Source organism: Ictidomys tridecemlineatus, chromosome Y, assembly GCF_052094955.1.
Source record: "Ictidomys tridecemlineatus isolate mIctTri1 chromosome Y, mIctTri1.hap1, whole genome shotgun sequence".
Taxonomy (NCBI): domain Eukaryota; kingdom Metazoa; phylum Chordata; class Mammalia; order Rodentia; family Sciuridae; genus Ictidomys; species Ictidomys tridecemlineatus.
Window position 1 is genome coordinate 11,610,006 of NC_135494.1, and position 25,984 is coordinate 11,635,989.

The 25,984-nt window shown below is 35.3% G+C and overlaps 1 pseudogene; it reads right to left on the reverse strand.

The window, feature by feature from the left end:
* Positions 1–219: 219 nt before the first annotated feature.
* The window catches only part of LOC144372171 (dolichyl pyrophosphate Glc1Man9GlcNAc2 alpha-1,3-glucosyltransferase-like), a 112,384-nt pseudogene continuing 86,619 nt past the window's right edge, over positions 220–25,984 (reverse strand).

The window sequence follows — 25,984 nt, forward strand, 5'->3', positions numbered from 1 at the left end:
CATATTGAAGTACATTTTATTACTTGATGGTGATATCTGAGGAGTGGCCACACTTACAGATCCATGGAGTCAATTCAGTAGGTAGGTCTGACTTGGAATCTCCGCACTTGTAATTTTTCTTCAGAAGCTTCTTTTTTTCTTTTTTCCCCAGTCAAAAATGCCCTTTATATTCCAAGAAAAGAAATTCTGGATCAGTATAGGTAGGACGTACACTTTGAATCACTCTTCTAAGAGAGATAATGTTTGTTTTTCTCCATTTCCATTGATGTCTTTCCTCCTCTCCATTAAGTTCAAAATATCACTCATGGAAATGTCCCTAACCATAACTGGGGGTGCAGACCAATCTATTTTGCTGGCCTACATAAAAAGCAAACCCATGATATTTAAGTAATATGCTTGACCTAAGAAATCTCCATATTGATACCTTGATTTGAAGTTTTGTATACTTTGTTCATTGAAGCCTTGTGGAAAGCATTAATTTTTATTATCTTTGTTATAGTGTATTAATCCTACAAGTTTCTGCAGAGTATTACCAGTTTCAAGTATAAATATGCACAGTGTCCCCTAAGAGAAAGACAACTGTAGTGTATGAGATTTTTTTTTGTAGAAATAAAAAATGCCATTTTATTTATGTTTCCTTCAGTAGAGGAGTCTAATTATCCTTTATATCCTGGCAATAGTTGACATAGTCTACAAATAATTATGGGGTTAATCAGACTCTATTAGCTTTCAGAAAAACATAGTAGTCTGAATGATCTCAGACAATTTTAACAGATAAAGCTGAGATTTTTTTTTCAGATGAATTTTACTGTTTATTGAGAGCAGTAGCTTCTTATCATAGTAACATTCAGATTGCTAGGCTGGACAAGACCAATGATGGAAGAATGATTCTCTAAACAGATCTTCTAAAATTAATGGCTCATGCCAAAAGCAACTTTCTTCAAGTTCTGATTAATTTCTAATGAAATAATTGCTTTGCTTACTTTCAAGCAGTTTCTCTATTTATTGCTCCTTTGTCTTGCTGATTGGAGGACCAGTCAACACTGAAACATACAGTATAAATGAAGCATGTGTGACACCCACTGCACAATTCACTGAAGTCAGTAACAAAGAAAATAAAAAGACCACTTCAGCTTCCAGGAGGTAAAAGGGAATACAAATTCATAGCAGACTTCCAGAATCCCCAAGCCAAGGAGATAGAAAATTTTCATTCAATTAAAAAGAGGTTTTTCTTTTTTAAATAGAATCTTCAGTGAAGAAATACAATAGATGGAGAATAGTAACATAAGATTTTAATGGGAAGTTCTGGGGCAGTGAAGAGCAGAAGGAAGAGGAAATAATGTCCTGTTATGGTAAGAATCAGAAAAATTGAAGCATCTCTTGCTTTTGCCACAGACAAAAGGATCATTGGGAAAATTTTGAGGAGTATGGCTACTTGCCATTGAGGTTTTAGGGATCTTGTTGGGATCAAGAAGTTTCAATTCCAAACCAATGACAGACAGAACTTTGTCCAAAGCATTGTATAAGGCTCAGAAGTTTGAAGCCCAGTATGCATGGCAGAGGCCCCTCTAGAAAGGAAAGAGTTGGGAAAAGACTTGAGGCAGCTGGTTTAAGGCTAGGAAAGGACCCAGTGAAAATAATGAAACTAGGAAAATAATGAAGCCCAGCAAAATAACACAGACAAAGCTAAAACTGTTCCATCAGACAGACCCATCTGGTTTCTTTGCAGCAAAACAGTAAGAGCGTAGCACGTATACACTGTAAACTGGTGCTTCATGGAAGTAGATTTATTTCAGATGTAGGAGAACGGCAAAGAAAAATGCTTCTTCCACATGCCTTTTCTGAAATAACCGTGCAATGGAGAGTGACATTAATCAAAATAGGAATCCATTGTACTGGAAATGAATATCTGTAATACCAGTGGCTGAGGCAGAACTGCAACTCTGAGGTAAGGCGAGGCAACTTAATTAATCAAGATAGCTGGATGTAGTGATAGAATTGTATCTCATAGACAGCATACACAAAGAGTGCATTTGTAAAGATGACAGAAAATCTCTGAAAAAATAAGGTTCTTAAACTGCAGTAGTTTATATTATGAACATTATGCATCACTTGATCAAAATATTTGGCAACAAGTAACAGGACATATTCAAACCACACAAAAAAGCAGGATAAGCCCAGGTCCACTCTGAAGTTGCCTCATAATACCAATGTGATATTGGCAAACTGTGAGTGATAGCAAGCCAGTTTTGGTGTACTTCAAAGTCTGTAGAATGGTAGGTGGAAATAAGAAGGCATTTGAGGAGAGTCACCCGGATCACCAAAGCAGAAAACCAATTGCCATTACTCGTTAGGGTTCCGATCGCCACCATTGCTGCAGCACCTCGAACTTTCCATGTATAAGTTATTCTTACCTGAGAACACAATAAAACCTAAGTACTTTGTATAAATCACAGACATGCACAATGGAGGCTCTTAACAATTTCCCATTTCTAGGAGTATAACATCTTGAGCATTTATTAAAAAATTATTTAATAGTGTCTTTGTCAAACTCTCCAAGAGTTTTCTCTCAGTAGTCAAGTCATTTAGTGGACATGGATTGTTTGTCCTTATTTGATAAATGCTGTCCACACTCTTTATTGCTAAAGGAACATGTTCAATCTCAAGTAACGCTATGATTGATAAGAGGGTCAATATAGTCTATAAAGGATTGAATAAGAGGGACTAAACTTTTGCTGATATTTTAACTGAGTCAGGCTCTTCTTTCCTCAGTAACATGCTTGTTGTTTGCCAATTGTGAGTCTGATCTGTATCAACCTGGTGTGTATAGGAAGGCTCCCTGTTAATTGGAAACAATGGATTGATGTAGGCATGGGGAAATTGCCTTGAAAACAGTGATCAGTGTCTTTATGGGCATTTGAACTTGGAGTTTTTAAAAACAACTTTTGACAAACTATTAAACAGATGTGTATTCATAGTATGTGAACACATTTTCCAGAAATATGAAGACTAGGATGTGTTTGCATACTTACAGAAAACAATAGCATTTTCTTTAATAAAAGTTCATGTGACTCCTTAGCCCATAGTATCAAGTGAGAAGAGATCCAGGTTTGGTGGGGTCTGAAGCTTGTGGAATTGTAGGAGATTCTTTAAGCAAAATCAAACTAAATGACCATAAGGACCCATTCTCAGTGCCCCTGCCAGGCCTCTAGGGTAATATGAGGAGAACTCAAGCCTCATGTGCATTAAGGAAAATCTTCTTTTCGGTGTACATTATTTGGGAAAAGTGAGATCAAATCATTCCAAAGTACCTGATAATTATACTAACCAGGAAAAAAGATCCAAATAAATCAAAGCAATAATGAAAACAAACAGACAAACAGATGTTTCAACCAATTTGCAAATCCCTAGGGAATATCTTGAAAAACCACACACTCATAATTGGAAAATCCAGAAATGAATGAATTTCTAGACACACATAACAACCAAAATCGAACCATAAGGATCTAGAAACCTTAACAGAACAGATGTATCCAAGGAGAGCACATCAGGAACAAATTTCCAAAAAACTAAAGCCCAGGGCCAAATGGCTTTACTCCTAAATTTTATCAAAAGTTTACAAAACAACTGCCAATTCTTCTCAAATTATTTGGAAATATTGAAATAAAGGAAAAATCTTCTAAATGTATCACATGAGATCAGCTTTGCACTAATATCAAAACCTGCACAAGAACACTGATGACCATAGATTTAAAATTCTCAGTAAAACACTATCAAATTCAATCCATCAGCACAGCACAAGGTTTGAAAATCATGACCCCATGTGAACCACAGGAATGAAAGATGGTTCAATATTTGAAAGTCGATACATGTAATTTCATTGCATAAACAGAATGAGGATTAAAAATCATATATCTTGCTGGGCATGGTGGCACACGTCTATAATCTCAGCAACTTGTAAGGCAGAGGCAGGAGGGTCTTGAGTTCAAAGCCATCCTCAGCAATTTAGTGAGGCCCTAAACAACTCAGCAAGACTCTGTCTCCAAATAAAAGACAAAAAAGAGGCTAGGAGTACAGCAGTGTGGTTGTGTGTCCCTGGGTTCAGTCCTCAGCATCAAAAAACCTCATGTACATAAACAGACCCAGAAAAGTTATTTGATAAAATTCAACACAGTTCTATTATAAAAACCCTTGAAAAGCTAGAGTTAAAAGTAATGTTACTGAACACACAGGCTGCATATTAAATTCTAACTCACATCATACTGAACAGGGAAAGTCTCAGATTATTTCTGGCAAGATCTGGAATAAGGCAAGGTGTTGCCTTCCATTGCTCTTCAAACAGGACTGAACCCATTGACTCAAACAGTAAGAGGACAGAAAGAAAAAAAGGGCATCCAAGTAGGAAAGGAGGGGGTTAAATAATTGTTAGCAAACACCATGAATTTGTATTCAGAAAAAAACAGAGATTTGTATACAAAAATTCCTCCAAAATAAAAAAAAAACTATTAGAACTGACAAATGAATGCAGGAACTGATAAATGAATGCAGTCGTATTTTCAGTTGGAAAGTACAAAATCAACAAACAAATATCAGTAGCCTTATTATACATCAAAAACAGAATTGTTGAGAAAGAAAACATAAAAGAAATCTCAATTACAATAGTTAATTTTAAAAAACTACCTTGGAAAAAATTTAATGAAAGAAGTGAATGATCTCTAAAACAAAAACTTCAAAACACTGATGTAAATAAATTAAGGAGGACACACAAAAGAAATACATCCTATTTTCATGTATTGGAAGAATTAATATTGCTAAAAACCCTTAATACCCAAAGCAATTGACATATTCAATGTAATCCTCATATAACTTTTCTTCACATAGCTAGAAAAATAGTCTTAAACATCATATAGAAGCACAAAAAAACTCAAATAGTCAAAACACACTTAAGCAAAAAAAAAACGAATCTGGAATTATTCTAATATCTGTCTTCAAAACAAAGTACAAAGAAATAATAATCAAAACAGCATAGTGGGTTGGGGTTGTAGCTTGGTGATAGATAAGAGTATTTATAGCAGGTGTGAAGCACTGGGTTCACTCTTCACCTCAAAAAAATAAATAAAGAAAATAAAGATATTGTGTCCATCAACAACTAAAAATATTAAACCACAGCATGGTACTGGCATAAACAGACTCCAGACCAACGGAACATAACAGAACCAATATTAAACCATTATTAAGATGTAAGATTATATATATATATATATATATATATATATATATATATATATAAAATATCCAACTGATTTTCAGTAAAGTAGCAAGAACATATGTTTAGAAAGTAAGCTCATCAATAATTGTGGAAAACTGATCATCCATATGCAATGTTAGACCTCATTCTCACCAGAAAGAGAAATCAACAAAGTGGATCAAACACTTAATACCTAAGACCTGAAATGATTAAACTACTAGAGGAAAATACCAGTGAAACCCAGACATTGATCTTGCAAAAAAACAACAAAGCAAAAATTAACAAATGGAGTTTACAAACTAAAAACTGTAAAGAAAATATCTGCAAAATGACAAGGGATTGCCTTCTGGAAAATATAAGAATCTCAGATATTTCTCAAGAGAACTGCAGAAGAACTTTTAAAATGTATTCATGCACAAAAGCCAAGTTCAATATTAAGAATTATCTACAGTGAAAGTTCTTATGTGTATTTAATGCAGGAATACATTTAATATTAAGAACTATCCAGAGGGTAAGTTCTACTATTTAGAGTAAAAATTTAACCTACAGAATGGGAGAAAATATTTGCAAACTATCTGAAAAGGGATTAACTTCTGGAAAAAATAAGGAATTCAATTCAATGGCAAAAAAAAAAAATCATATAGTTAAAAACCGGACAAGTAACCTCAACAGGCATTCTCAGGGGGACACACAAATACCCATGAGCACAGGAATAAATGTTCAACACCATAATTATCAAGTAAAAGATCAGAATCTAAACAAGCCATCATGACACCACATTTAGGTGCTCATTATTAAGACACAGAACAAAAAAGTTGGCCAGGAGGCACTGAGAGAAAAACCTCCACACTGGTTCTAAAAGTGCAAACTGGTGCAGCCACTATAGGAAACAGTCTGCATGTCCCTAAAACCTAGAAACAGAATGACCATATTTATAGCAGTATGGTGTATATATATTCAGGGAAAACTCATTCCTTGTTTTGAAGAGGAACCTGCACTTGCACATTTACCTTGGCTCTGCTTACAAAATCCATGATAGGTTATCAACTCTGATGTCCATCTTAGATGAATGGGCAAAGAAAATGTGGTATGTATGCACACGGGACTGTTATTCAGTTTTTAAAAAATGCATTTGCAGAAACATGAATGGAACTGGAGGACATTTATGTAAAGTAAAATAAGTCAGGCACAGAAAAACAAATACTGCATATTCTCATTTATTAGTGAAAGCTAAAGTGTATCTCAAAGATACAGAGAATGGTTGTTACTGGATCATGAAAAGGCTGTGTGGGAGGGAGAGTGGAGAAGGGATGGTAATGCATGTGGTGGTGCACCTGCATAGGAGAATAATTTTAATATTCTGCAGCAGAGAAGCGTAATTAAAAGAGCAGAGCAGCATTTTAAATATTTCAAAATATCTATTAGCTTTTAAATGTTTCCAATACAAACCTGCCTATTACCGATAATTTGTGTAATTCACTATATACATGTACTGAAATGCCACACTCTGTCCCATAAATATGTGCAAAGACCCTGTCTTTGAATAAAATTTAATAAAAAAGAAGTTGGGGAACTGAAACTGTGGGGGGCACTGGGGATGTGGCTCAGTGGTCAAGTACCCCTGAGATCAATTCCTGGTACTCAAAATTAAAATAAATAAATAAATAGATAGATAGAAAAAAATTAGACAATAGTAGTATTAAAATTTAAAAATGATTCATCTAAATACTGACAATGAAATTGCTTCTAATAAGATCACTGGGGCTTTTCACTCACTCAAGGACACCAGGATGCTGTAGGTCTCCAGCATCACATCCCTGTAGAAGGTCTTCTGAGCCTCATCCAGGTCCTGCCACTCCTCCCAAGTGAACTCCACAGACACATACTTGAAGTACAGCATCCCCTATAATGAAACATGTCTCCTCAACCCAAGCCCTCCACCCTGGATCAGAACAGAAATACAGAGTAAACTCTTGTTTGAATGTGTGTCTTACATATGTCTTTTATAAGATACAGCTTGATTTGTATTATGGAAGAGGAAAATACCAATAAAAATACCTTGTCTTTGTACTAATTTGGTAACCCTACATCACTATTATAGAATTTCCTTTATAGATTTAGAAGTGTCCTTGTTCACAGCCAAAACAGGGTGAAAAAAGTTCTGTTCCTAAAAAGAGATAAATCTAGTGTGAAGACGTCAATATGAACACATACTTGAAATACTATGTTAAATAAACTAAGCCACATGTTTGTAGTAAGATAGGGTGGGGAAGAAGGGGAAAAATAGATTGATCCACTTTTTCCCAGCATGTATTTCACTTAGATGAATGTGTCCTGGCCCTGGAATCAGACTGTGAAATTACAAAGAACCCACGCCAGGCTAATGGAACTACAGTGGTGTCAGTCTAGGTGAGGCTGCCTAGGCTGTGACATGTGGTAAAGGCAGCAAGTGTGTCAGGGACTGACAACCTAGTGATGTGAATATAAATGCTTTGCCTAATTCCAAAAGTTAAAAAATTATGTTCCCGCTCTTTTTAGAAACTATGATAGATTATAAAGTACTCTCACAGTGGGGGATGGAGGGGTTGGGGTTGTGGCTCAATGGTAGAATGCTTGCTTAGCATGAGTGAGTCACTGGGTTCGATTCTCAGCACTGCAGATAAACAAATGAATAAAATAAAGATCCATTAATATCTAATTTTTTTTTAATTAAAATCCTCTAACAGGCATCTTGTATTTCCATTCTAGATTAAACAGATCTGTATTTTGGAAGTCTTCCCCTAAAGAGAATAGAAAAACTTAAGAGGAGAGTCAGAGAAGAAACTGCTGACACATGACCACCTACACCAGGGAACAGAGCATTAAGAATGCAGCATAGAGAACTCATCCTATAAAAAGAAAAAAAGAAAGGAAAAAGAAGAAATAGAATACGGTACTAATTTTAGCTTGAAAGTAAATGCCTACTGAAAAAAACAGGCATTTACTTCCAAGCTATCTGCATAAGCAGCAGTGTAGACCCAGGATGGAAAATACAACAATGGCCATGATGGGCAGTCTGACCTCAGACATGCTGTGTTCAAAGTCCCTGTGATCAGATGTGTAGGGATGCCTGGTAAGTGCATGCATATTCCACAACTCAGAAGAGAGGTCAAAGGTAAATTAAAGACTCAGGAAGCAGCAAGACCTCAGGGACTGCTGAAGCCATCTAAGTGAATGAAATGGCTTGAAGAAAACCTAGAAGTTGAAAGAAGAATTTGATGGGAAGATAAAGATATGAGAAGTGCAGAAGAACATTTAAAATGTATTTCTGCATGAAAGCCAAGTTCAATATTAAGAAATAAATGAATGTATTTCATCATACACATAGCACTGTGGAAAACCAAATGTCACTCATTATAGACTCTGAGGAAGTGTCTTTGAAAATAATATCCCACTTGTAATGAGCACCTTCAATATGATGGCGTAATCTGAATGTGAACACATGTATCTTAAACCCAAGGCAGCATGACAGTTCAAGTGGACTCAGGGAGGAGAAGCATTCTCCATCACCACAGCACTGAGTGCTACTTGACAGGCATTAATACAAACAAAAAGGGAAAAACAAAAGTGAAGATTGTAAAAGAATCTCCTGAAAAGTGACTCGAAATAGGAATATTCAATAAAGTAGAAGACTATAAATACCACATATTAAAATCTTTACGTATGTACAAACATCCATAAAATAATAAAAGCATCAAAAAGAAAAATCTTCCAGCAAGACAACAAAAGGTAGGCAAGTGGATGAGAGGAGAATAAAAATGGAAGATGAAAAAAAAAGCAAATAAAAAGACATTCATAAAGAGTAAAATTGTGCATAGGGATATCAGTGTTTCCTATGCCAGTCACTGTGATTATCTCATACAAACTACACACTTGTAGATGCAAACAAGTTGATTCGAAGTTGCTATGAGAAAGTAAGCAAACACAGACAATATATGATAGGCAATCTTTGTGTCCCTCCCTGCTTCAGTGGCTGGGACACCAAGACAAATACCACAGACTGAGACGCTCCAGTGGAACTTGGTTCTGGCAGTTCTACAGGCTGGGAACCCAGGTCCAGCAGCCAGCTGATTCAGTTTCTGGTGTGGTCTCCTCCTGGTTTACACATATTCTTTCCTGGAAGAAGAGAGAGAATTCCATCTCCTTTCAACACCATCAATCCTATAGCCCACTTTGAGGACTTCATTTAACCATAACTATCTCCCAAATGACATCTCAGTGAAAAATGAAAAGTCTGGTGTTCCATTTTCAAAATATAGTATTTAGCCTTGAATATAAATACGGGAGGTAAGAAAAGCAGCAGGAGAAACCAGAATGGAAAGTTACAGGCAGATAACATTAGAGTGTGGAAAATTCACAGTCCCTTTACAGATAGGAGGTGAGGGGAAAGGGCCTGCTGAACCAACAGAGAGGTAAACTGCAAGATGCACTAACCTCAACAAGACTTTCCAGCTACAAGAGAACAAAGGGAGGTGGGGGACAATTAAAGATGCATTTCTTTAAAAAACCCAATAGGAGACAGAAAAAACTAGGTGATGGCATACCTCACAGTAGGGGTGCAGGGGCAAGGAGGGGCTTGTGTACTAAGGGATAAAATGCTAATTGCAACTTCTCTGGGTGTGCCTGCTCCCTCAGACACCAGATACTGCAAGGTCATCATTAAAGTCTTGCTTTCTCCACACCTTTGTCTCTCAATCCATTCTTTGAGTTTGGACAGGTGAGTGTGTTTCTCACAATCTCCAAATACAATCATATTTGGGCTTAGAATAAGCTTCCCACATAGATGGGGGCTGGTGGGGGTTGGGGCACGTTTCTTACACAATATTAACTGTGGTGGTTTTCTATGACAAAGAATTACAGATTCCCTCACAGTGAAACTCAAAGATCATTTATAATCTTCCATTTGCCTTGGTTGGCCAATGGTGTATAAATGAAAGTGATACATGCTAAGCTATGGCTTGATGTGAAATGCCCCTCCCCCCAAATTCATGTGTTGAGGGCATTGTCCCCAGTTCAGAAGCATTCAGAAGTGAGGTCTTTGGGAGGTGATAGGATCATGAGGGTTCCGCCTCATCAAAGGATGAATCCATACATAGATTCATAATGTGAGAAACAGAAAGTTTCGTGGTCCACTTTCAGAACTTACTACTAAGCCTCAATTTGTAAGATCCAATTGTACCCATTTTAACTTTAGCCTTTCCCTTTGCGCACCCCAATTTTAAAATTAGCCAACTGACAGAGTATAACCCAGACCTCTTCCTATCAGGGCAAGAGGGGACACTGTTGGGAGTCTCCCTGAGAACTCCCTGGGCCTTTCAAACATGGCGATGGGCAAATTACCAGTGGGCGGCTAGAACTCCCTGGGCCTTTTAGATAAGGAGCCCCCTAATGCAACATGGTGGCAGGCAAGTTGCCAGTGGGTGGATAACAAGTTTTTTTGAAAATTTTCTAATTGGTCCTCCCGTCTTCCGTGATCGTGGACAGCTCGTGGCCCCATGAATCTTATGCAGGGTAGATGCGCATGCACCATAGGTGATGATCTGATCTTTGCTATGATTGGCCCAGGGAGCTTCCTGGTTTAAGATAACTGACTCTCACTTTCTGTATAAGCTAGAACCAGCTTGCAGTAAAAAGCTTCATTTTTGTCACTGCTATCTGTATGTGTGCATTTTAATCTCCGACGACGGATCTCGGCCTTTCAGACACAGTTTCAGGGATAAAAGCAGGCGAACTGCCTGCCCAGCACTTGCCAGCCAGGTTTGGTGGCACATCCTTCTGGCAGGAGTAGAGTCTGCCATGCCCACCTACATGCCTGAATTCTTGCAGCACCTCGGTGTTTCTAGCAATGACACATGGGTTGCTGGAAAGTAGTAAAACCTTAACAGGTGGGGTAGTTGTGGAGGCATGTCACTGAGGGTATAATCATGAAGAGTATCTTCTGTCTCTGTGCTTTCTCTCTGCTTCCCAGTCACCCTGATGTGAGAAGCTCAGCTCAAGCATGTACTCCCACCATGTCACTGACTCACCAAAGGCCCAGAAACAACAAAGCCAAGTGAACTACAATTTTAAAAAAATATATATTTTTGTTTAAAAAAAGAATTTTTTATGGCTTTTATTTATTTTATTTGTTTGTTTGCATTCTGGGGATGAAACACATAAACTCATAGGCTATAGGCAATACCATTAGACCACTAAGTTACATCCCCAGCCCAGAATAAGGAGTTTTGTTATTATTTTTAACATTTATTTTATTTATTTATTTTTATGTGGTTCTGAGAATCGAACCCAGGGCCTCGCACGTGCTAAGCGAGCACTCTACCACTGAGCCACAGCCCCAAAATTATTTTTTGTAAATAATTATGTACAATTTTGGTATCACTGCACTATTGACTCAAAATGAGATGAGAACTGCATCTACTATTCATGTTTTAGAGCACTGGGGAAGAACTAATATTACATGCCCCAGTGTTTGGTAGCATTCTCCAGTACACTATAACAGGGACATGAGACTTCTTGGTGTGCAGCCGATAATTATTGCTGATGAAACCCTCTGTACTTGTGATAGGTCTCTTCACATTATTTTCTATCTTGTGTCTAGTCTATGTTTCCAGATACTTGCCCAGTTCATGTGCATTACGTAATACAATGACAAAATCACTGTTCATATTACTTTTCTCTAAATAATTTTGTTTTTCTAAGGGAGATAATAACATCTCCTGTGTAATATCTGAATTTACCTGAGTCTTCTATTTTTCCCTGGTGTTTTGCCTTTTGAAAAAGCTGAGAGGTAAAAGGTATTTATGAATTTAGTCATCTTAACCTTATTTATTATCCATTGTTCTCTTGATTTGAATTTTTCTTTTTTTTTTCCTGATTTTTCACCTGGAGTCACATTAACCCATTACAGCTTCACTGCCACCCAACTTTTTTGTATTATAATTAGCAAATATGTTACATTTCCATCTGGTATAGGAAGAAGAGTATGTTTTATTTGTAATTTCATACTACTGCTTGCTAGCTCAGTTAAGAGTAAAAAGAAGAAACTGAGAGGTACACTGCCTTTTACATCTTCATACATCCTGGAACCATTCCCAATGAATGAACATGACTGGCTGTTGCTGCTGTTGCTCTGTTTAGCAATTTCCTGTGATTTTGCTGGGGGTTGGGGGTAGATTCACAGAGCTCTTCACAGGGCATGCTGGAAGTCCTAGAATTGAATAAGCTGACTGACCTGGGAACTATGTTTGTAATAGATCCTGGGCAGTGATGCATCAACTCGTAAACAAAGTTAAACTAAACCAAGTTATGGTATGCTCTGAATAGTCCTGTTACTACCTGTGAGCTTAGTGGGCTTTGCACATGCTGTGATGATCTGGGTGGCTGAAACTTTTGCTTTACTTTAAATTCCCCAATTTTCATTCTTATATTCAGAGGAAAATGCTGAAACTGTCTGAAAATAATTCACAAAACTTAAATATCATAAAATTCTGCAACTGCTAGTTAATATACCATGTGGTTAGTAGAAATGATACTGCTTCCCAGAAATGGTCCTAGAGTACTACAAAAGACTCCAAATCTTTTTAGTAGCTGCCTCTTTGAGAATCTCAGAGCAGGAATTGATGCATAGAATTAAATTGCTCAAATTTACTCATCATGTATCCCCAAAGTTACAATATTACTCTTCTAAATTTAGATTACTAGAATTTCATTGAACATCTTATACAGGTTTAGAGTATGAAATTTTTAAATTAATTTTCTTCACTATTTTTAGATATCTAAATGACAGAAGAGTGAATTCTGAAATACTATATATACATAGAATATAGCAAATAACTTATTCTAATAAGGATCCTATTCTTATGGTTGTGTATGATATGTGGTTTCACTGTGTGTATATTCATAGATGAACATAGGAAATTTATGTTTGATTCATTCTGTCTATTCTATTCTTATTTCTCCACCTTCCTTTTATTCCCCTTTGTCTAATTCAATCAACTTTTCTCACATCCTTGTCAACATGTTCTATTACTTGTACTCTTGATAATTGCCATTCCAACTGGAGTGAGATAGAATGACTGTGTAGTTTAATTGCATTTCTCTAATTTTTAAAGTTGTTGAACATTTATTTCATATATTTGTTGGCCATTTGTACTTCTTTTATGATGTACCTGTTCATTTGGTGATTGGAATACTTGTTTGTACTGTGTTAAGTTTTATGATTTTTTTATATATCCTGGAGATGAACGCTAAACCTGATGTGCAGGTGCAACAATTTTTCTCCCATTGTAAGTTCCCTTCACATGCTTAATTGTTTTTTTTTTTCTGTGAAGAATATTTCTAGATGGGAAACTCATTTAACTCTTGAAGCAATTCAATGATAAGTGAAATATGGAAAACAAAATATAACTTACATGTGTGTCATGCTCATTTAAAGAGCCATAATACATTTAAGGGATAAAGGCAGTGGTAATCCTATTTAAAATCATGAATGTAGGTTCACAAAATGTAGGACCTTTAACCAAATCCCAGTGGCAGTAAGTCATAGAGTACAGATAGAAACCTAGTTCTCCTCTGTTATTAGTGTTTTCCCTGAGGCAATCTGCACTAACAGGCCCAACAATCTAATAAATTCAGTTTGTTTCAATAGACATAATAAGACATTCTTATTAAAACCCATCAGTCAAGAAAATATGATGGTTTAACATTATGTTCTCTTTGCCAGTGTTAGATGTTGATGATTTAAAATATTGTTTAGCATTCATCACATATTTTCTAAACACAGAAATGTGGGTGGATAAAGTAGGGGAAGAAGCTCTGCTAATGATCATATAAAACAATAAATTGATTCATTCAAAAGTTGACAGATGTTGCTGAGGGGTGTTTTAACAATCAGTGAAAGAAGCTCAAAAAACTCAGTGAGAAGTAAGCTTGTATTCTCATTTCAATTGATACATATATATAAATGTATTAATACAAATTGCCATTTGTTTTGCCTGCTTTATTTCCCCTTGTATTTCTTTACTTCAGAAAAAAAGATTAAAGGAAAAGATGCATAAAAGTACACAGGAAGAGAAAATAGAAACAAAATCCTTAGACAACAGGCATATGGAAAAGTAAGTAAAAAGGGTCTTCTTTCCTGTACCTTATATCTAGGAATAATTTTATTGTGCTTCAGAGTAACAGATTTAACTAGAGAGGGCTTTTCTGTGAATTTCTCCACTGATCAACTGTCTAAATGATCACTAAATTTAATAGAGCTCAATCAGGGAGTACTTCAATAATAGTTTAGGCACATGCAATGCCTTCTAGATAAAAAAAAAAACATAAGAGCTTAGTAGATAGTTAAAGCACCACTATGTGAAGTGGCCAAGATCATTAATTTAGATCACATGGTGAAAACAAAGCTTGTGTCCTGGAGGCACCTGACCTTTGTACAAAAGCTGGCAAATAGTTTCCTCCTAAGAGTTGAAAGAATTTTGGGAGTTCATTTTGAAGTGTGAGGTTCCAGATTAGTTGATATAATGATCTGTTATTTCAAGAAGATAAATATGGTCTGCTTCTGCACCCTGGAGGTGATGCATCAAGAGTTATGTGGGCTCATGATTCTTTACACTCTTTACAAAATGTGTTAGCACTTTGTAAGCTTGTTGAAAACTTATGGAAGTAAATATCATGCCCTACTGTACCTTTTGATTACTAGCACCCTGCAGAGTCACTACAGGTGTAAGCCTTCCATAATCAGTGTTTCTTCACAAACCACTATCTGTATAAAAAGGGTTACTCTGAAAATAGAATAATTTGTTGAAACAGGAGCCTTTAGACATGATTTAACAGGCAGTTAAAAAAAAGAATTTGGAGTCATAATCAGTAATACAGAAGACTTGCAGACTCCAGATGTTACCAGACCCAAGTCCAGGCACCTTATCACTGGAAAAACAAGTAGTAAAAAGATGTGAATTAGTAGAAAAGAAATGAGGTTTACTCAAGTTCCAGCACACTGGGGGATTCACACTTCCTTCTTAGAATTGTTTTTCCTATTCTGGGTTTTTTATTTTTTCATATGAATTTCATGATTGCTTTATCTATTACTTCAAGAAATTCTGTTGGGATTTTGATTGGCATTGCATTAAACCTATAAAGAACTTTAGGTAATATCGCCATTTTGATAATGTTAGTTCTGCCTATCCATGAACAGGGTATATTTTTCCATCTTCTAAGATCTTCTTCTACTTCTCTCTTTAGGGTTCTGTAGTTTTCATCGTATAAATCTTTCACCTCTTTTGTTAGGTTGATTCCTAAGTATTTGATTTGATATTTTTGAGAATATTGTGAATGGAGTGTTTTTCATTTCCATTTCAGAAGATTTGTTGCTGATATACAGAAATGTCTTTGATTTATGCGTGTTGATTTTATATCCTGCCACTTTGCTGAATTCATTTATTAGTTCTAGTAGTTTCTTTGTAGACCCTTTTGGGTCTTCTAGGTATAAAATCATGTTGTCTACAAATAGTGATAATTTAAGTTCTTATTTTTCCTATTTTTATGCCTTTAATTTTCTTCATCTGTCTAATTGCTCTGGCCAGTGTTTTGAGAACTATATTGAATAAAATTGGTGATAGAGGGCATCCCTGTCTTGTTCCAGATTTTAGAAGGAATGCTTTAAACTTTTGTCCATTCAGAATGATGCTAGCCTGAGGCTTAGCATAGATAGCTTTTACAATGTCAAGGTAAGATTCTGTTATCCCTAATTTTTCTAATGTTTTGAACATAAAGGGATGGTGTACTTTGTTGAAATTGTTTTTTCTGTGTCTATTGAGATGATCATATGGTTCTTATCTTTGAGTCTATTGATGTGATGAATAACATTTATTGATTTCCGTATACTGAACCATCCTTGCATCCCAGGGATGAATCTTACTTGATCATGGTGCACAATTTTTTTGATGTGTTTCTGTATTGGATTTGCCAAAATTTTATTGAGGATTTTTGCATCTACCTAGATCATTAGAGATATTGGTCTGTAGTTTTCTTTCTTTGAGGTGTCTTTGTCTGGTTTCGTAATCAGGGTGATGTTTGCCTCATATAATAAATTTGGAAGAGCTCCCTCTTTTTCTATTTTCTGAAATAACTTGAAAAGTATTGGTATTAATTCTTCTTTAGAGGTTTTGTAAAACACCGCTGTATACCCATCCAGTCCTGGGCTTTTCTTGGTTGGTAGTATTTTGATTGCTTCTTCAATTTCATTCATTGATATTGGTATGTTTAAATTGTGTGTATCCTCCTGACTCAGTCTGGGCAAATCATATGACTTAAGAAATTTGTCAATGTCTTCACTATCTTCTATTTTATTGGAATATATGTTTTCAAAATAATTTCTAATTGTCTTCTGTATTTCTGTAGCACCTGTTGTGATATTGCCTTTTTCATCCTGTATGTTAGTAATTTGAGTTCTCTCTCTTCTTCTCTTCATTAGCATGGCTAAAGGTCTGTGGATCCTATTTATTTTTTTGAAGAACCAACTTTTAGTTTTGTTAATTTTTTCAATTATTTTTTTTCAATTTTATTGATTTCTGCTTTGATTTTAATTATTTTCTGCCTTTTGCTGCTTCTGGTGTTGATTTGCTCTTGTTTTTCTAGGGCTTTGAGATGTAATGTTAACTCATTTAATTGTTGATTTTTTTTTCTTTTAAGGAATAAACTCCATGCAATGAGCTTTCCTCTTAGAATTGCTTTCATAGTGCCCTAGAAATTTAGATATATTTTGTCTGTATTCTCACTTACCTCTAAAATTTTTTATTAATTTTCTCTTTGATGTCTTTGGCAACCCATTGTTTATTCTTTAAAATATTATTTTGTCTCCAGGTGTTGGAATGTATTTTTTATTGTATCATTGATTTCTAATTCCATTCCATTATGATTTGATATAATGAAGGGTAGTTAAAATTGTTAAGTCTTGTTGGTGATGGTTCCTTTGAGTATAAGGTAGTGCCCTTCTTTATCCTTTTTGATTGACTTTAGTTTGAAGTCTACTTTATTTGATATAAAGATGGAAACTTCTGCTTGCTTCCACAGTCCATGTGAGTGGTACAATTTCTGCCCACTCTTTACCTTATGTCTGTGGATATCTTTTTCTCTGAGATGAGTCTCTTGGAGCCAGCAGATTGTTAGTCTTCTTTTTCTTAATCCAATCTGCTAGTCTATGTCTTTTGATTAGTGAGTTTAGGCCATTAACATTCAGGATTATTATTGAGACATGATTTGTGTTCCCAGTTATTTTTTTTTTTAATTTATGATATTTAATGTGGCTTGATTTATCCTCTGGTTTTCATTATTGTTTTTATTTTCTTATCTTGGAATATTTTGCTGAGGATGTTCCATAGTTCGGGCTTTCTAACTGTAAATTCTTTTAACTTTTGTTTATCATGAAAGGTTTTTATCTCATTATCAAATATAAAGCTTAGTTTTGCTGGATATAAAATTATTCATTGGCATTCATTTTCTTTCACAGCTTGGTATATGTTGATTCACAGTCTCCTGGTTTTGAGGGCTTGGGTTGAAAAATCTGCTAAGATATTAATTGGTCTCTCTATATATGTTATCTGATTTCTCTCTTTTGTGACTTTAAAAATTATATGTTATTTGGTATCCTAGGCATTTTTATTATAATGTGCCTTGGTGTAAATAGGTTGTAATTTTGTATATTTGGTGACCTTGAATCCTCTCGCATTTAGTTTTCCAATTCATTCTTCATGCTTGAAAAATTATCTGATATTAACTCATTGAGAAGACTGTACATTTCTTTGATTTGAAACTCTGTGCCTTTCTCTATACCAAAAATTCTTAAATTTTGTCTTTTGATGCTGTCCCATTATTCTTGGATGTTCTGTTCATGATGTCTAACTATCTTCACTGTGTGATCAAATTTATTCTCTTGATTGTATACTTTGTCTTCATTATCTGACATTCTTTCTTCTAAGGGATATTGTCTATTGGTTATGCTCTCTGTTGAAATTTTTATTTGATTTATTGTATCTTTCATTTCAAGGATTTCTGTTTTTTTTTTTTCTAGAGTCTCTATCTCTCTTAAAGTAATTTTGTGCTACCTGTATTTTCTCTCTTATTGTTAAAGTGATCAATTTTTGCCTGTATTTGCTTTTTTAGGTAAATTACAAATTCACATATCATTTTAATTATAACATTTTGAACTTTTTCTCTGACATTTCATCAACTTCACTTTCCATGGGTTCTGTAATTATAGTGTCCTTGTTTGTTTTGGGCACTTTCTTCCATCAGTTTTTCAAGTTGTGTTTTTGTCTTTATTGCAGTGTGGATCTGAGATATTACATTTTTTACCTATATTCTTGTTGTACCTGTACAGATTATCTGTACCTTGACTCGATGTTGAGCTTCCAGACTGTACTGATGTCCCTCAATGAATGCTTCTGCATACTGAATCTGGGTCCTGCATAAGTTGGCATGGTAAATGTGGGCAGCCAGTCTGAAAGTTTCACATTCTCCTCCCGGGTGGAGAGGCTCTCACCATCGCTACATTATGAAGTAACCTGGACATTGCCCCAGTCTTGGAGGTTTAGGATGCATCTTCAGAAGTAGGCATGCCACCCTATTGATTGAGCTATGCTCACTTGTTTTTTTGTGATATTACCCCTTTGCTCTGTTTGGGATAGAATGTTCCATGGAAATGCCTTTGTGTGTTTGTTTCTCTTGCTCTGGTTTTGAGTATGGCCTTCTAATATGTCAGCCAACCTGCTGAAAGCAGGCTTCAGAAAAAATAGACTCAATCCCTGAAACCAGATCCCTTGCCTCATTTGAATGGCTTCTTTTCAACAAAAATGTTCAGTGTGAACGTACACTTTCTCTCTGCATACACTTAAGGTCAGAGGAGGCATCACAGGACCCCTCCCCCCCAAAAAAAGGTATTTCTGTCTCTTGTGTGGTTATTTCATGCAGCCCGGTTGACCTGGAGTTACCCTTGGTGTTTTTATCATGAGAAACATGACAGGTGAATCTGGGCCACTGGGCTTGTCTTCTCTTGGCAGTCAGGTGACTGTGGTGGTCTGGCTGAAATTTGGCTCCCACAGAACTCTGCTGGTCAGAAGGAGTTGTCCTGTACCTGAGGCTAGGCTCTGGTTGGGGTCTGCCCTACCAAGCTAGGGTGGAATGGAATTGCTGTGAGGCTGGGACCACCAGGCCAGTGTTGATTTGTTCTTCTTGAAGTTTATTTTGTTTCAGGAGAACCAAGATGGCAGCATGTAATTTTTTATTGATTTTTTTGAATCTCAAAAGCATTGCTTATTTGTTATGTTGTTATGAGCAAAAAGTAAATAAAAATAAAGTGCTATCTCTAACCATGCACCAAACTTAACTCAAAATTGAACAAGGACCCAAGAATTATACCAGAGACTCTGTGTCTAATAAGAGAAAAAGTAGGTTTTTATCTTTTGCATGTGGGATTAGGACACAACTTTCTTATAGCCCAAGAAATTAAACCAAGAATCAATAAATTGGATGGAATCAAACTAAAAACTTTCTTCTCAGCAAAAGAAATAATCTGTGAAGTGAACAGGAAGCCTACACCTTTTTACCCCTCACACATCAGATAGAGCACTAATCTCTTGGGCATATAAAGAAATAAAAATGCTAAGCACCAAAAAAAAGAAAAAAAAACAACCCAAACAACACATGGACTAAAAACTGAAACAGGTACATATAAGAAGAGAATACACAATCAATCAACAAATATATTAAAAAAATCTTATCATCTCTAGCAATTTGAGCAATGCAAATCAAACCTACTCTAAGATATTATCCACTTTAGTCAGATGGCAAGTATTATGAAGACAAACAACAATAATTGTTGATGAGGATTTGGGGGGTAAAGGTACTCATCCTTTCCTGGTAGAACTACAAATTGGTGCAGCCCATATGGAAAATAGTATGGAGATTTCTTGAGAAGTTGGGAAAAAAAACACCATGTAATCCACCTCTCCCTTTCCTCGGTCTATTCCCAAAGGACTCAAAAAGAGCATACTTCAGGGACACAGCCACATCGATGTTTATAGCAGCACAATTCACAACAGCTAAAGTGTGGAGCAAACCTAGATTCCCTTCAGTGGATGAATGGATAAAAAAACATGATATATATACACAATGAAATTTTACTTAGCAATAAAAGTCAATAAAATCATGGCATTGGCAGGTATATTGATGGCATTGAAGAAGATAATGCTAAGTGAAGTTAGCCAATCCCCATAAAACCAAATGGTTAATGTTTTCTCTGATATAAGGAGGCTGATTCATAATGGGGTAGGAAGGGGGAGCATGAGAGGAACAAATGAATTCTAAATATGACAGAAGTGTGGAAGGAAAGGGGAGGAGACAGGGAATTAGCAAGGTGCATGGAATGTGATAGACGTCATTATCCAAAATACATGTATGAAGACAGAAATTGGTTTTCATCATATAAGAACAGAGTTATGAAAAATTGTGGTATATATGTGTAATAAAAATTTTTATGCATTCTGCTGTCATCTTTTATTTTAAATCAATTTAAACAAACAAAACAACAACAACAAGAAAAAGAGCTCTGTCTGGCAAGGGAATAGAGAAGTTCCAGGGCACTTTGGAGGAACCCATTGGATAATCAATATCTGCAAACAGTTGAGAATTATTGCTAAAAATTTTAGGAAATGGTCCATCCCTTTCCACACCTATAAGGAAAGGAGCATGAGCTATGAAGATCCACAAAGAAATAGTCTGTGAACTATTGATGATTAAAGTAGTTAAAGAATAAATTAAGAATATAAAAGGCTGGGAGACATTTTGATGTAAATTTATCCCATCTGTTCAGATTGTTTGACCAACACTTTGACATCACCACAGATTTTTGGATATTCTCATCTTGAGAATCAGTTTCTGCATCTGTGGAATCAGCCATCAAGTGTTGCACTAGTCTTGCTGGGATCCATATTGGTCTACATATTCTGGAAAAACACAAGCAAAAGCTTTCACTAGGGTTAATAAAGAGCCTGGCGGTTGCCATTGTTGTTTTTGAGGATATTTCCAGACCACTTATGGTAACTTGAGAGACTTGTTAATGGCTCCTAGTATCTCTGTATTGGGTTATGGTTAACATCCTCAAATTTCAAAAAACATAAGGTAAATAAAGCCATATTTGTTAACATATAAGGAATTGCATCAGTTAGCAAGGGATTCTAGCTCTAATTTTTGTGTTTTGAGCCATAACACATTGATGGGCTGTCTCAAAAATAGCTTGTGGTTGGGGGTTAAAAGGAATTCTTGGAAAATATTTAATGTTCTATTGTGCACAGAATACAGCAAACATTTTGAAAGTATAAGCTTAACCATTGTGTGCTGTTACATTATGTGGAAAACATTTTGTCACAATGCATTGAGCATATGTTGAATGAGATGATTATATTTTTCGCCAACCATAGGAGTAGCTGAAAGTAGTCCAGGAGATGTGCCAATTGTGACATATAAATAGTTTAATTTACCAAGCAAGGGTATGTGTATGACAACAATCTTCCATAAAGACAATGCCTTTAAACCCCATGAAACGACTCCTTGAGGTTGTAAGACACCTTTCCCTGCCAAAGAAAAAGAAAGAAGCATAACTTTAACAAGTTTTGACTATCTGTTTAGTTTGTAGGATACTGAGTGTAGAAAAAAACTGTTTAAGAGAGTGGACTGAATGATGGAATTGAGCATGTAACTCTTGTAGATTCCCAATCAGTGCCATATTCACTTCCCATGGCTTGTTCTGTTAAATTATTAAACTTTGAAATAAATCCAGGTAAAACAATATGTGATGAATCCAGCCTAATCCCATCTTAAGACTGGGAACCATCTGTCACAAGGTCATGAAAAGTTCATTACTGTTTTATTGTAAAATACTAATATTTCTATTTGGCCTGATAACACTTTGGTGTTTTAAACTTGCTTGGAACTCCTGCCCAAGTTCTGAACTTACTTATGCCTGGCTCTCCCTCAGACCAGTGGGAATAGGTGAGGTATATAAACTACAGTAATAATGTCCTTGTCAGGATCCCATTGGCTAAGATGCAAATCAGCAAGCTGATTATTAACCTCTTATAAGGCTTTGTAAGTTTCAGGAGTTAATCTTCTTTTTTTTTTTTGTCTTTGTTTTATATTTATTTATTTATCTGGTCCCAATAATTTATTTTATTTTTTTTAATTTCCTTTTTGTATTGGTTGTTCAAAACATTACAAAGCTCATGACATATCACCTTCCATACATTTGATTCAAGTGGGTTATGAACTCCCATTTTTTACCCCAAATACAAGTTGCAGAACCACATCCTTTACACATCCACATTTTAACATAATAGTACTTAATCTTCTTAAAGACAAAGAATATAGATCATTCTCCAAACATTGGAACAGAGGAGGTAGAGCCCTTCAAAGAACCTGTTGAAATGTAAGCCAATTTCTGTTTCCTAAAACCTTTTGTAAATCACTTAAAGAAATTTTATGTAAATGTTGAGAGCCTGTACTAGGATCTCTGCAAGAGTTAATAAATGATTCATAAAAAGTGAAAATGGGCTAATTTTTTAACATTTTCTGGAGCTCTATTTAATTCAATTTCTTTAAGTGTTAATAGGACTTGTTGGAAGATGAAGTCTAGGTCTTGTGCAGAGGGGTGGGCTAAAATAATGTCATCCATATAATGTATAATCATGAGGTCTGGTACCTTGAAGAAAGGCACCAAGGCCTGGAATATATAATATTGACTGGTTTTCATGCCTTATGTTAAGCCTAACATCGCCATCTCTGACATGCTACAGCTTGATTTAATATATGCAGTAAGAGTCAACTCCTCTATATGGCACTGTTGCAACATCTGTGAAAAAGAAAAACATAAAAGCTTATAGCCTAAGAGGAGACTCCTTGCTCTTTTTACATTCTTTCTCCTGTTCTTTCTCCATTTTTACTTAAATTTTAACATCTCATATCAGATACCCCTTTTCTTCTACATCTGTGTTACCCTCCTCTTGCTCACTATCTTTTGTTCTTGTTAGCTTTCCCCATTTTCCTTCTGATCTTCTCTTGTGATAGCTGTCTCTCCCAAATAACAGTGGGCCACTGCTGCAATCTCTTAACCACCCAGAGTGAGCCGCTAACAGCTAGCAAAATAACACAAAAGTAGTTTGAGGCTGGTTTATGTTTTTGCTACTGCTGCTGAGGAGCATTTTTCAGAGCCAGTTGGCCGCCAGACATCAGTATTGAATATTCCTTCCAAAGGAAACCATGGATTTGTAGCTAAAAATTCTTGCCAAAAAGTCTCTAATTCCTCATAGTTTGCTTTTATACCCTGGGCATTTAAAAGCTGTTGTGTAATTAATAGATGAACATGTTTATGTTAACCAGGTAAATTACCCATTGCCCTGACCACTTATGATTTTAGCTTTGTGTTTTCTAATGGCCAGGGATCCCTCAAGAAAAATCACCTGATTATACAATGTTTGAGCACCAGAATATTGAAGAGCCTGTCCTTCCAACATCTATTGTGGGAGCCTGAGGGCATGGAGAAACCCCTCCAGAGATTGTTTCAGAGAATGACATATGCTTTATTTCACAGCAAAAATAGCTTTAAGAGTGAGTATTTGCCAATTTACCTATAACAGTCATGATATGCCAGAGGTGATTGTCAACAGACCATCTAATGGATGTCCAGACATTAAGAGTCTAGAAACTGATATGTAGGCTGATCTTGCACCAACTCCTTGTCAAAGGAACAAGGAAGTTGCACTTGACAGTGTTCTGACAGAAATTTGTCCCCAAACATAGTATTCTATGTTATAACTTTCCTTCTGAATAATGAGCAAGATAAGCATTCCTCCATGTAGTTCCAAGGTCGGGTCCTGAAGCAAAAACTGAAACTAAAAATCTATAAAGTCTTACTTAGAACTTGCCTTCTTTTTCTCTCCAAGTCTAAGAAACCTCTGTATTCTCAAATATTAGTATTAAAGTTCTTATTCCAGCTGTCAGGAAAGGGAATAACATGGATGGTGGAAGGAGACAGACATCATTATACAAAATACATGTATGAAGATGTGAATTTGGTGTCAACATATCTTATATACAAAAAGAGATATAAAAATTTGTGTTATAAAGATGTATTAAAAATTGTAATGCAAGAAAAGAGAGCTCATGTATAATGGCATAATTTGGCATAAACATAATTTATATACAGAGTTATGAAAAATTGTTCTGTGAATGGATAAATATGAATGTAATGAATTCAACTATTGTCATGTATGTAAGAAATAAATAAGTAGATAAATATATAAATAAAATAATACCATGTCACATTTATTCTTTTATGTTTTAATACTCAGGGAATACTCAGAAACATTCATTTTTGTTCTTTTTCTCTTTTTTTATTGAGTGATTTCCTGCTTGATTAAGACACCCCTATATTAACTAGCTCATAAAATATACATTATTTTAGTATCCATTAAAGATAATGTACCCATTTTTATAGTCTCTTCAGCATTGTTTTGGCCATACTTACCTCTACATTATTTGCAATGAATTTTATATATATATATCATTGAAAAAAAAAATATATATATACACTATGGCTCATCAATATTTTATATATATAATTTATATATACAGTATTTTAAATATTTTATATATAAATTATATATATAAATTATATATATATATAATATTGATGAGTTATATTATATTTGTTTTCACTGCTAAAGATTGACAACAAGTCTTTCTTTCAAATACATAGCAAAATGTCATAATGGGGACAGATCTCATTTTGTTCTTATTTATTGTATGTTTCAATTATAACAGGATGATAGTGTTGTGATAGTGTTGTGTATATATATATATGTATATATATATATATATATATATACATATATATATATACATATATATATATAGCATTTTTTTTCTGGGTGCTACTAGGGACTGAACCCAAGATTGCATTACTTCTGAGCTGTACCCCACAGCCTATTTATTTATTTTTATTTTGAAACAGGGTCTAAGTTTCTGATGTTCTTAATGAGTTGCTGAGGCTAGCTTTGATTTTGTGATTCTTTTTGTTTATTTTCCCATTACTAGGATTTCAGGCCTGCACCATTATAGCCAGTCACTATTTTTTTTAACATTACATGCATGTGGCCCAGAAGCCACATTAGACCTAGATAGTTAATAATAAATTCAAAAAGATATAAATTAACTAAAAGACCCCTTGAATATTTATTTTCTTAAAGACAGAGAAAGAGAGAGAGAAAGAGAGAGAGAGAGAGAGAGAGAGAGAGAGAGAGAGAGAAAGAGGGAGAGAAAATTGTTTTTTATTTTAAACAGAGAGAGAGAGAATTTTAATATTTATTTTTTAATTTTCTGTGGACACAACATCTTTTTTTTCTTTTTTTATTGATTCTTCAAAACATTAAAGAGCTCATGATATATCATCTTTTATACATTTGACTCAATTAGGTTTTGAACTCCCATTTTTCTCCAAATACAGATTGTAGAATCACATCTGTTACATAGTCACATTTTTACATAATGGAATATCAGTGACTGTTGTATTCTGCTACCTTTCCTATATTCTACTCTCCCCCCTCCCCTCCCCTTTCCTCCCATCTTTTCTCTCTACCTCCTCTGCTG